This window comes from Hemitrygon akajei, unplaced genomic scaffold, assembly GCF_048418815.1.
Source record: "Hemitrygon akajei unplaced genomic scaffold, sHemAka1.3 Scf000046, whole genome shotgun sequence".
Lineage (NCBI taxonomy): Eukaryota > Metazoa > Chordata > Chondrichthyes > Myliobatiformes > Dasyatidae > Hemitrygon > Hemitrygon akajei.
In genome coordinates, this window is record NW_027331932.1 from 787,101 (window position 1) to 800,716 (window position 13,616).

The window sequence follows — 13,616 nt, forward strand, 5'->3', positions numbered from 1 at the left end:
CTCCCGGTGTCAGACAGAGAGAGAATCTCCCTCCGCACCGTCCCATCACACACGCCCGGTGTCAGACACAGAGTGAATCTCACTACACACCGTCCCAACACACAATCCCGGGGTCAGACACAGAGTGAATCTCCCTCCGCACCGTCCCATCACACACTCCCGGGTTCAGACACAGAGTGAATCTCCCACCGCACAGTTCCATCACACACTCCCGGGGTCAGACAGAGAGTGAACCTCCATCCGCACCGTCCCATCACACACTCCCGGGGTCAGACACAGAGTGAATCTGCCTCCGCACCGTCCCATCACACACTCCCGCTGTCAGACACAGAGTGAATCTCCCTCCACACCGTCCCATCACACACTCCCGGGGTCAGACACAGAGTGAACCTCCCTCCGGACCGTCCCATCACACACTACCGGGGTCAGACACAGAGTGAATCTCCCTCTGCACCGTCACATCACACACCCCCGGTGTCAGACACAGAGTGAATCTCCCTCCACACCGTCCCATCACACACTCCCGGTGTCAGACAGAGAGTGAATCTCCCTCCGCACCGTCCCATCACACACTCCCGGGTTAAGACACAGAGTGAATCAACCTCCGCACCGTCCCATCACACACTCCCGTTGTCAGACTCCGAGTGAATCTCCCTCCACACCATCCCATCACACACTCCCGGGTTCAGACAGAGAGTGAATCTCCCTCCGCACCGTCCCATCACACACTACCGGGGTCAGACACAGAGTGAATCTCCCTCCACACTGTCCCATCACACACTCCCTGGGTCAGACAGTGAGTAAATCTCCCTCCACACCGTCCCATCACACACTCCTTTGGTCAGACACAGAGTGAAACTCCCTCCACACTGTCACATCACACTCTCCATTCGTCAGACACAGAATGAATCTCCCTCCGCACCGTCCCATCACACACTCCCGGGGTCAGACACAGAGTGAATCTACTTCCACACCGTCCCATCAGACAATCCCGCAGTCAGACACAGAGTGAATCTCCCTCCACACTGTCACATCACACACTCCAGGGGTCAGATACAGAATGAATCTCCCTCCGCACCGCCCCATCACACACTCCTGTGGTCAGACACAGAGTGAATCTCCCTACGCACCGGCCCATCACACACTCCCGGGGTCAGACAGTGAGTGAATCTACTTCCACACCGTCCCATCACACATTCCCGGCGTCAGACACGGAGTGAATCTCCCTCCGCACCGTCCCATCACACTCTCCCTGGGTCAGACACAGAGTGAATCTCCCTCCACACCGTCTCATCACACACTCCCGGGGTCAGACACAGAGTGAATCTCCCTCCACACCGTTCCATCACACACTCCCGGGGTCAGACACAGAGTGAATCTCCCTCCACACCGCCCCATCACACACTCCCGGGGACAGACACAGAGTGAATATCCCTTAACACCGTCCCATCACACACTCCCGGGGTCAGACACAGAGTAAATCTGCCTCCGCACCTTCCCATCACACACTCCCGGGGTCAGACACAGCGTAAATCTCCCTCCTCACCGTCCCATCACACACTCCCGGGGTCAGACACAGAGTGAATCTCCCTCCACACCGTCCCATCACACTCACTCGGGGGTCAGACACAGAGTGAATCTCCCTCCACACCGTCCCATTACTCGTTCCCAGGATCTGACACAGAGTGCAGCACCTTCTGCTCGGTCCGGTAACACAGTGAGGTATTATGAAACAGCGACTCTCCCTCTCTGCCGACTGTCCTCTCTGGCCATTCAGTATAGGCTCAGAACTGAATGATTGATTTGCGGTTGAAGGGGGGAGTCTAACTCCAGAATTCAACTCTCCCCCATTCTCTCCACAAATCCCTGTCAACACAGAGAGGGAGGCGTTTGGGGAGGGAGGGGGTGTGACAGAGACGAGGGGGCTGTGGTGGGTACCGGCGAGGGAGGCGTTTGGGGAGGGAGGGGGTGTGACAGAGACGAGGGGGCTTTGGTAGATATCGCAGACTCAGAGTGAATCTCCCTCCCCACTGCGCCATCACAAACCCCCGTGGTCGAACGCAGAAGGGTTTCCTTCCATACTGTTCATCACACGCTTTCGGAGTCAGTCTCAGATTGAAACTCCCTCCCTCCGTCTTTCTGCCCCACTCACCTTGGGATGCAGCACGTGCGGCATTTTTAGTGGGTTTCTTATTCTTGTAAGTCTCGCTGTCGTCCATTCTGTCGAGGATTATCTGCGTCTCTGAGCTCAGGAAGGGGAAGCAACCGTTGTCAGAGGAAGCCTGTGTTGACAAGGGAGTCAGACCGACGCCAACATACACGAGTTGAGCAGCTGATAAAGAGGAACCGAGAGCTGGGGGTGGGGAGGTGCCGTGGTGAGGGATTGAGAGTGTACTAGAGGGTGGTCGACAGAGATAAGAGTGGCGGTGGGAAGAGTAGTGAGAGTGAGGAGAAAGAGGGGGATGGAGAGAGGGGTGGCAGTGGGTGGCAGTGGACTGCGGGGGTTGAGGGAAGTGATGGGAGAGAGGTAGGAGTGAAGGGATAATGATGGAGATGAGAAAACGGGAGGGGATGAGGAAGATGGGTAGAGAAATAGAGGGGGAGGAGATTGGGAGAGAGAGAGAGAAATGTGGGCGCGTTTAACGTGAGGAAGAGAGAGAGAGATGAATTGAGAAGTGCGGAGAGGAGGGTAGGAAGGGGAGAGAGATTGTTACAGAGAGGAAAGCGGAGTGCTGCAAAGGGAGGGGTGAGGGAGAAGGAATGTAGACGATGGAGGGACAGAGCAAGGAAGAGAGCGCCAGAGAAGTCGTGAAGGGGTCACAGCGGAGACGAAGATTAGAGGTGTCGAGTGGGGAAGAGGAAAAGGAGGAGGAGAGGGTACTTCCATGCCGGTCCTCTATCGGGTAATCCCTCTGGCGCACCGTAGAACGGGAGAGGATGCTTACAGAGTCGCGCTGATCCGGGGGTTGCGGGAATGATTCACGGAGGTGGCGGAGAGTGAGGCCCAACCACCCTTGCATCCCGACCACAGCTCCCCACATTTCCGAGGGTGGGGGGGAGGGGGGTTTTGTAAATTGGCTAACGTTTAGCCCGGGATTTCCAGCTGTCTCACGATATCTCTCTCCCTTCTTCTAATTGCCCGACCTCCACCTCTCTTCCTTCGCCCTCTATCCCTCTCTCCCTTCGTTACTCCTCCCTTCTTTTGCAACACGTCTTTCCTCATTCCCTTTTGCCCACTCCCACCCACCTTCGTCTGCCAATCTCCCTCTCTCTCTCTCCTCTCCCAACATCGCCCGTATCTGCAATTTCTCCCCTCCTTGCCTTCCCTTCCTCCCCACCACCTCCCAACCTCTCCAGTTCCCTCACCTCAACACCCTCTCCCACAGCTACCTTCCCTTCCCCACTCCTGTCCGCCTTCCCTTCACCTCTTCCTTCCCGTTTCCTCTTTCTCCTCCGTCATCCTCCAATTTACTTCGATCGTAGCACCCTCCCATCTCTCTCTCACAACCTTCCTACGTTCCCCTCCATCCCTCCCTCTCTGCTCCGCTCTCCACAGTTCCCGATATCGAGCTGGGACCCGCCCACTCCGTAGGAGCCTCCCCTCCGGAGCGCTGTGATGAGGGAGCTCCACGCCGTCTTGTCCACACGGGCATCGCTCCACGCTGGTGGGCAGTCACCTCCCTCCGGGGCAGGAGGACGAGTGGAATTGAGGAGGCCAGGCAGCTTTTCCGGACTTCCCCAGGAGCCTCGATTCCAAGGACTTGTTTCCTCCACCTTATACGCTCCACCTCCTTTCTCACCCCCTTCATCTCCCGATGTCCCTCTACAGGATCGGCCGCCTTTCACACAGGACCGTGAAGGCGAGGAACAGAGCGCCAGAGAGGCCGTGAAGGGGTCAGAGCGGGGAAGACGGAGATTAGAGGGGGACGAGTGGGGAAGAGGATAAAGAGGAGGAGAGGGAACGTCCATACCGGTCCTCTATCGGGCAATCCCTCTGCCGCACCGAAGAACGGGAGAGGATGCCTACGGCGTCGCGCTAATTCGGGGGATGCGGGAATGATTCACGGAGGTGGCGGAAAATGAGTGATCCCGTGACCTCATTCCTCCCTCCCACTCGCTCACCCACACTTATATTCACCTCCCCTTCTCTCTCCTCCACCTCCAAAATCTGCTTTGTCCCCTCCTTGCCCCACCACTTGCCTCCGTCCCCTTGGTCCCCTCCCTCATCTGTCTCCCTCCCTCTGTCGCCTTCACCTTCTCGCCCCACCACACCCCTCCATTTCTCCCACATCCTACTCCCCTGCTTCTTTCCTTCCCCACACTTCTCGCCTCTCTCTCAACCCTCCCAATATCGCTCCTGCCCTCCATCCCGCCCTCTGTATCCGCTTTTCCACTCCGCACGATCCTCTCTCCCTCTTCTCTTTCTCCCTCCTGCTGTACCTCAACCTCCCTCCCTACTCCACCGCTACCTTACGTCACCTCTTTCACTCATTTCCCTTTCCCTAACCTCCCCTTTCCGCTTCCTCCCACTGTACATATCTCAGCCGTTCGCCATTCTCTTCCTGTCCCACTTCCCACTCCCCACACTCCTCTCTCCCTCTCCCTTTACCCCACCCCTCCCTCTACCTCTGCCCCACTCTCCCTCATCACTCCCTTTCTCTCCCTACACATATCTCCCCACCGTTGCATCCATCCCTCCCACCCTCCCTTCACCTCAGACAGAGGGACCCCACCCACCCACTCCCTCCGCCCGGCGCACCTCCTTTCACTTGTATCTCGGCGTTAGGATGAGTTTCCGATTGTCCTCTGCTGTTCTTTGTGGAGAGGCGAGGAGAGCAAGTGGCGAGTTTTGCAATAGAGGGACGAATGGTGGTGCAGAGGATGAGGGAATGGAGAGAGGGGGAGGGAGGGACATGCAAGCGATATGTGAGGGCGGTAGGTTCATGGGAGTGAAGTGGAGAGAGGAGATGCGTGAGAGGGAATTAATGTTTCGAGAGGGGGAGGCAATCAGCAACAGGACAGAAGGAGATAAGAACCGGGTGAGAGTGGGGAGGGATCGTTGTCGAGTTATCGTGCGGACAGGTTGGAGCTTCGGATCAACATCAGGAGTGGAGTAGAGGGTGCAGGTGGGGTTGAACAATAAAGGCAAGAATATCTCTTCCCCCTGCCTCGTGGGTCCCACGCTCAGAAGGAGGAGAAGATTCTCAAAGAGAAGTTAGAGACAGACGGGGTAGAGTGGTGAGAGGGGGATGTTCGAAGTGACGAGGGTTGCGGGTTGGCTAACAACTGGGAGAGTTCTGCCTCGTCACCCTGTCCTCCACTCCTGCCGTCTCTGACTGTGGGTCTCTGCCTCTCTGTGAAGGCTCGGAAAATCCGGACGGAAATATCCTGGCAGATGGCGGCGCACGACAAGGTAAGGGATAGAGTCGATTCCACGGAACCTCACTCTTCTACTCACTACAACAACATCGTCTGCCCTACCTCTTCTTCCACCCTCGCTGTCTCACTCTCCTCTCGATTTAAATCAGAAGTTTTTTTCCCACTCTGCCTCCCTCTCCCTATCCGATCTTTTCCATCTCACGGTTCCTCCCCTCTCCGTCCTCACGCTTCTTCCTCCCTGTCTCTCACTCTCTTTCCGTGGCCGCCAGCCACGGATTCCCTATCCGTTTCACTTCCTGTCTCTCCCCCACAGGTACATCTGCATCTGTCACACACTCTCCCTCTACAACCGTCTCCAACTTTCTCTTCCCCCTCCATATTACCCTTCTCGCCATCATCACCGTCTCTATCGTCTCCTTTCTCCCTCTACGACCATCCTTCGTCATCTCTCTCCCCATATTCCTCTCTCCCCCGACTCTCTTTTACGCCTCTATCCCCCCCCTCTCTAACCCTGCCCATGAGCCCTTTCCCCACTCCCTCTCTCTCTCCAACACCATTCCTATCCCCATCCTCCTTCCTTTCACCGCTCTCCTCCCTCTCCCATTCTCACTTTCTCAAGCTCCCTGCCTTCCCACTCAATCTGAGACCGTTTCTCTCGGTCTAAACTTATTATACGATTCGTTCTCTGCCTCCCCGTCACTAACCCCTCTCTCTATACTCCATGAATGTCCCAAGCCTGCTTCAATTTCACTCCTCTGACCAGCTCGCTTCTGCACTCTACACACTCTCTCACTATCCGTATCTTTCTCAATGTGCTTTTCACTCAGCCCTCTCTTTCACTCTGCCCTCTCCCTTTCTCCAGCATCCTCACTCTCATCCTTTCTCTCTTCCCAATCTCTTTCGCCCGCACTGAACTCGCACCTGACGGATATCCGATAACAAAGCGGCCCACTGTTCCGTTTCCTGGAAAGGCGCCCCCGCAGGACAGGTACGTCCTCGTCACCATTTTCATCATCGCAATCGGGATCGGTCACACTCTCCATTGTAAGTCAGATGCGCGGGGAAAAGAGAACGTATCTTTGGAAATGATGGACGTGTAGAGAGGGAGCAGGTGGGGATTGTCCGGACTGGCACAGGGAGAGAGAGTGAGACAGAAAGAGTGACACGGAGAACCTCATCAATGCCCATACACACACGCCGGGGGTGAGACTCAGAGTGAATCTCCCTATCCACCGTCCCATCACAGACTCCCGGGGTCAGACACAGAAGGAATCTCCCTCCAGACCGCCCCATCACAAACTCCCGGGATCAAGCATAGAGTGAATCTCCCTCCACACCGTCCAATCACACACTCACGGGGACAGGCACAGAGTGAATCTCCCTCCACACAGTCCCATCGCAAACTCCCGGGGTCAGACACAGAGTGAATCTCCCTCCACACCGTCCCATCACACACTCCAGGGGTTCAGACACAGAGTGAATCTCCCTCCACAAGGTCCAATCACACACTAACGGGGACAGACACAGAGTGAATCTCCCTCCACACCGTCCCATCACACACTCCGGGGGTCAGACAAAGAGTGAATCTCTCTCCACACCGTCCCATCACACACCCCGGGGTCAGACACAGAGTGATTTTACCTCCACACTGTCACATCACACACTCCCGGGGTCAAACACAGAGTGAATCTCCTCCACACCGTTCCAGCAAACACTCCCAGGGTCAGACCACAGAAGGAATCTCCCTCCACACCGTCCCATCACACACTCCCGGGGTCAGACACAGAAGAAATCTCCCTCCACACCGTCCCATCACACACTTTGGGGTTCAGACACAGAGTGAATCTCCCTCCACGCCGTCCCATTATACAACCCCGGTTCAGACACGGAGTGAATCTCCCTCCACACCTTTCCATCACCCACCCCCGTGGTCAGACACAGAGTGAATCTCCCTCCACACAGTTCCATCAGATGTTTCTGGTGTCAGGCACAGAGTGAATCTCCCTCCACACCGTTCCAGGAATCACTCACGGGGTCAGACACAGAGTGAATCTCCCTCCACACCGTCTCATCACACACTCACGGGGTCAGACACAGAGTGAATCTCCCTCCACAACGTCTCATCACACTCTTTCGGAATTCCGACACAGAGTAAAGCTCCGTCCACAGCGTTCCAGCAAACACTCCAGGATTCAGACAGAGAGCGAATCTCCCTCCACCTATCCGATCAAACGCAGACGTGATCAGACACGTAATGGGGCTCTCTCCCTTCATCCTTCTGCCCCACTCACCTCTGGAAGGAGACAGCGATTCCATCTTGACGAACTTTGCATTCATGGAAGCATCGCTCAGTCCTCCTGTCGAGGATCCTCTGCGTCTCTGAGCTCAGCGATGGGAAGTAACCGTTGTCAGAGGAAGCCCGTGTTGATACGGGGATCAGAACGACACAAACAAACACCGGATGAGCAGCTGATAAAGAGAGCAGGGGGAGGAGAGAGTTTGTGGAGGAGGGTGATCCAGTGAGTCGAGGGTGGCGGGCCAATGAATAGTGAGAGTGGGGAGATAGGGGGGAGGGAGAGAGATTGGTTTTGCCAGAGAGAGAGAAGTGGGTAACAGGGGGCAGTCTGGTTAGAGAGGGTGAGAGAAGGAGGAGTGTGAGGCGTGACCTGGGAAAGTGCGAGATGGAGACGGCAAACGTGAGATTAGTGAGTGTTGGAGAGGGACTGAGAGACAGAGGGAGTAAAGAAAGGGCGAGCAAACGGGTGAAAGAGAGAGAATAAGAGACGGAATGTGTGGAACGGAGAGGAGAAGAAGGACGAAAGGGAGAGCGGGAAGGGTGAAGAGGGGCTCATGGAAGGGAGGAGTGAAGGAGAGAGAATGACGATGGAGGGAGAGATTTCTCGAATGAGCGGGAGAGAGAGGAAATAATTTGAGCGAGGGGAGTGGGGAGGGAGGGGAGTAGAGAGAGAGGACAGGAGCAAGGAGGTGGAATTGGAGGGACTGTCGGAGGGATTTGTGTCACTATTACAGACCCTCCATGGTCCTGGAGATTTACATCGCCCCGGCGGTTCCTGGTTTGATCATCGGACGCTTCCACTGCTCCGGCTCATCCCTTCTTTCCATGAGAAACCGCGGCCCCGGGACAATCACCCAGGTGCGTGAGTAACCCTGACCCTCCCCCCTTCTCTTGCCGTCTCTGACTGTGTCTCTGTCTCTCCGTGAAGACTCACAAAACCAGGACAAGTACATCCCGGCACTCGGAAAGGTGAGGGCCAGAGTGGAGTCCCCGCCTCCTCCCTCCGCAATTCCCTACCCGCCTTCCGGCTCCTCTGCATCTCTCTCTCCCTCCTCGCTCGCTTTACCTCCCTTCTCCCTTTCTATCCTCACTCTTTACTCAGTTTCTATGTCTCCTGCCTCCCTACCCGCTACGCCGTGTTTATCTCTCTCCATCTCACCCTCTCTGTCTATTCTCCCCCCTCACCGTAACAGCTCTATCTCCCCCTTTCGGTCTCTATAACTCTCTGCATTCTGCCCACACCGTAATATAACAGTAACATCTCTATCCCCCCCCCCCCCCCACACACACACACACACACAATATCTGACCCTCGCTATCTTTATCAGACATTAGCAAGCCAAGGGAACTGGAACATTCCACGGTCATTGGCTCAGGAATGGTGATGAAACCTGGGTCAAGCTTCTACGCTGACTTGGATTTGTTACCTGGTTTTCTGCATCTCAGTTACAGAGAAAGGTTGAACAAATTAGGTCTTTATTCTTTGGAGCGTAGAAGGTTCAGGGGGGACTTGATAGAGGTATTTAAAATTATGGGGATAGATGGAGTTGATATGGATAGGCTTTTTCCATTGAGAGTTGCAGAGATTCAAACAAGTGGACATGAGGACATGATTTGAGAGTTAGGGCGCAAAAGTTTAGGGGTAACAGAAGGGGGAATTTCTTTACTCAGAATGTGGTAGCTGTGTGGAACGAGCTTCCAGTAGAAATGATAGATGAAGGTTCGATATTGTCATGAAAAAATCAATAGGTATATGGACAGGAAAGGAATGGAGGGTTATGGGCTGAGTGCAGGTCAGTGGGATCAGGTGAGATTAAGCGTTCGGCACGGACTAGAAGGACCGAGATGGCCTGTTTCCATGCTGTAATTGTTATAGGGTTAACCTCAAACTCCATGACGCAAAAGCATTCACAGAACACATCAGCTAGGTGGATGAAAACATTAAATTTACACCGGACGCGTCGAGAACAATGGACTGCCTTTTTTAGACTGTGGAGTCCTTATCAAAGGAAATGGACATCTGGATATTGAAGTTTACAGGAAACCAGCACAGACGGATCACCATCTACGGTTTGACTCTGATCACCCATTAGAACATAATTGTTGGTTATCAGAACACGACATCACGGCGCCGAGTGTCAGCCCACCAATATTACAGCTAAAGACAGGGAGCGCAGGTATTTGAGAGACACCTTGAAGGCGTGCGACCACCCGGACTGGCCCTTCGTCAAGACAGCAACAACAAAAATAAACAGCAGTGACGTCAGCCCAGCAGACAGCCGGTGGGAGCAAAGCGAACGGAAAAACAGAGTCTTGCCAAACGAAGCTGGAGCTTCAGAGAAACTCAGAAGGGTTTTCAACAACCACCACTCCCTCTCCACTCCCTCTCCCTCCAACCTACACCCTTCTCTTTCTCACCGTCCCTATATATCTTTTTCAACCAACTTCCTCTCCCTATATCTCTATGTCCTCTCTCTCAAACTCCTGCTATCACCTGTTGACTATCCTGTTCTCTCCCTCTCCAGCTCGTTCCGTCTCTCTACTCTCTCTATCCCTCTGCCTTTCCATCTCACTGTACTCCTTACTGAGCCGTCTCTGAATATCTCTCCTCTTCCTTTCTCCCCTATCCTTTCAACACAACTTTCTCTCTTCCCTCTCTCTCCCCTTCCCACAGAATTTGCTCCTGACGGAAATCTGACGGTTCAAACACACCTCCCAAGGTCAAGCACAGGGTTAAGGTCCCTGCAACTGAAATATCACACATTTAATAGGGTCCAATTCGGTGTGCAGCTCCCTCCACACCGACCCAGCACATACTCCCGGGGTCAGACACCAGGTGGCGCTTCGTCCGCACCGTCCAATCACGCAATCCTTGGTCCACATAGAAACTCAAAGAGGCTCAGCCCGAGAGATCGATATCAGATGGTGAGGAGGAAGTGTAACACGGGACGTCAGCTCTCCCCCATTCTCCCCACAATTCCCTGTGATCACAGAGAAGGAGGTGTTTGGGTGGGAGTGGGTAGTAACGGAGACGTTGGGGCTGTTGGAAATGAGGTCGACAACGGAAAATGGGCATTGGGGAGAGAGGGAATGGCAGAGGCAAGCGGAGGGGTGTAGATCCCACAATGTCGCAAAAACAAAGGGGCTGTTTGTGGACTATAAGAGGACTGGAGACAGGCTGAGCTCTATTGACATCAATGGATTTCGGTAGAGAGGGTGACCAGCTTTAGGTTCCTCGCATTCGCATCACCGAGGATCTAACGCGGACTGTACATCCCAGCTGTGTGGTGAAAAATGCACAACAGCACCTCTTTCACCTCAGACAGTAGACGAAGTTTGTTATGGGTCCCCAAATCATTAGACCTTTCCACAGGGACACAATAGGGAGCATCCTAAGTGGATGCATCACTGCCTGGTCTGGGTCCCCAAAACATTAGCACTTTCCACAGGGACACAATAGGGAGCATCCTGAGTGGATACATCACTGCCTGGTATGGGAACCGTATTTCTCTCAATCGCAGGACTCTTCAGAGAGCGGTGTTGACAGCCCAGCGCATCTGTAGATGTGAACTTCCCACGATTCAGAACATTGACAGAGGCAGGTGTGTAAAAGGGGCGTGATGGATTCTCGGGGACCCGAGTCACCCCAACAACCAACCCTTCCAGCTGCTACCATCTGAGAACGTGTAGCACAGCAACAAAAACACAGGACCAACATGATCCGTGAGAGCGTCTTCCGTCAGGCCGTCAGACTGATTAATTCACGCTGATACAACTGAATTTCCAATTTATATTGACTGTCCTGTTGTACACAATGTTTATTACAAATTGCTATAAATTGCACATTCCATATTTAGACGTAACCTAAAGATTTTTACTCCTCATGTATATGAAGCATGGATGTAATAACCTCAATTTAATTCAATTGACGGGGACGGGGAGGGGTGTAGATGAGGGTGAAGGTGACGGAGATGGGGAGGGGTGTAGATGAGGGTGAAGGTGACGGAGATGGGGAGGGGTGTAGATGAGGGATAAGGTGACGGAGATGGGGAGGGGTGTAGATGAGGGATAAGGTGACGGAGACGGGGAGGGGTGTAGGTGAGGGATAAGGTGACGGAGATGAGGAGGACTGTAGAGTGGACCGGGAATTTCCGAGGACATCTTCAATCCCTCACTGCTGCAGACGAAATTTCCCCCCACTTGAAAATGCCGACATTGACACCATGCCCGAGAAGGGTGGGGTGAGCTTCCTCAACTACACTTGCCCAGTGACACTCACAATGCTGTGATTAAGCGCTTTGAGAGTCGGGTCATACCCAGAGTTAACCTCTTCTCCAGCAAGGACGTGGACACGCTGCACCCTGACGATGAGCACAATAGGTCTACATCCGATACGACCCTGTTCGCTCCCCACTGGTCACTGGACCACCTGGACAATACAACACCGGGCAGCTGTCCTCCTCATCGGGAAACCTCAGTCAGTGCAGATCGGCAGTGAAATCCCCGATCTACAGATAGTGCTGAGGAAGCAGAGAGGCTACAAAATGTTCCAGAGAGATTGAGAGAATGGGGAAAGAAGCGGCGGATGGATCACAGTGTCGGGATGTGTATGGTCATGCACTTTGGTGGTGGAAATAAAGACACAGACTGTTTTATAAATGGAGAGAGAATTCAAACACTTGAGATACAAAGAAACTTGGGAGTCCTTGTGCTGGATTCGCTGAAGATGAATTTGCAGGGGGTGTCGGTGGCGAGGAAGCCAAATGCAATGTAGCATTCATATCGAGAGGATTAGAATACAAAAGCAGGGATGTAAAGTTGAGGCTTTATAAAGCACTGGTGAGGTCTCACGGAAGATTGTAAGCAGTTCCGGGTCCTTTACCTAATCCGGCCGGATGTGTTTGCATTGGGGAGGGTTGAAAGGAAGTTCACGGAAATGATTCCGGGATTGAAACGGTTATCAAACCAGGGGAGTTTCATGGCTGAGACTGAAGAATGATGGAGCGTGAGGAGGTGGGAGGGTGGTGCTTAGTGTTGTTGAAACCGATTAAATGCTTATAAGCCTCGGTAAAGTAGATTTCGAGAGAGGTTTCCCTCTGCTGGGAGAGTCTAAGGCCAGTGGGCGCACATAAAATAGTGGGACGTCATTTTATAATGCAGATTAGGAGAATTTCTTTCGCCTTACTGGGATGGACCTATGGAATCTGTTGCCACAGCAGACTGTGAAGGTTAACGTTTAATATTTAAGGAAAAGGTTGAGAGAATCTTGATTAGTCAGGTCATGTCGGGATACAGGGAGACGGCAGGAGATCGGGGCTGAGAGGGAAATGGTTCGGCCATCATGAAATGGCGGAGCAGACCCGATGGGCCAAAGAGCTTAATTCTGCCTCTCTATCCTATGATCGTATTTGAAGTTCCTGTGTTGCTGAGTGTCAGCATCTCAGAGGATCTACATTGGGCATGTAAACACGAAGAAAGTTTCTTCATCGGCAGGCATCCAAGATTCGGAACCTCCATTCCAAGGAGTGTAGTTAGCTGTCATTTTCCCTTTAAGGCTCCGAGTGCCAATTATTGCCTGGCAGCAGTTAAAGGGCTCGTGCTGTATTAGCATTTCTAACGCTACAGTTTGTGATCTAATCTTTGAATTCTGTCTCCGTCGTCTTGTTCATTTCGACTCTGAGTCTGAGTGTATTCCAGACCATAATCTGCACTTCCCTTCACCGTCACCCATAGCTCTCTCATTACAGAAGGTGCTGCAACGTCAGGAGATTGAGAAGATTTTGCCTTTTACTGAATACCAGGAAATGTTTACAGATGGACGTTGGGAGCATTCTGACTTGTAGCATCGCCGTCTGGTGTGGAGGCTGCGGGGATATGGCCGAAACCCAGAGGAGTGAGTTATGGTGGGAGGGAGGGAAGGTTGAGACTTTATTCCGTCGAC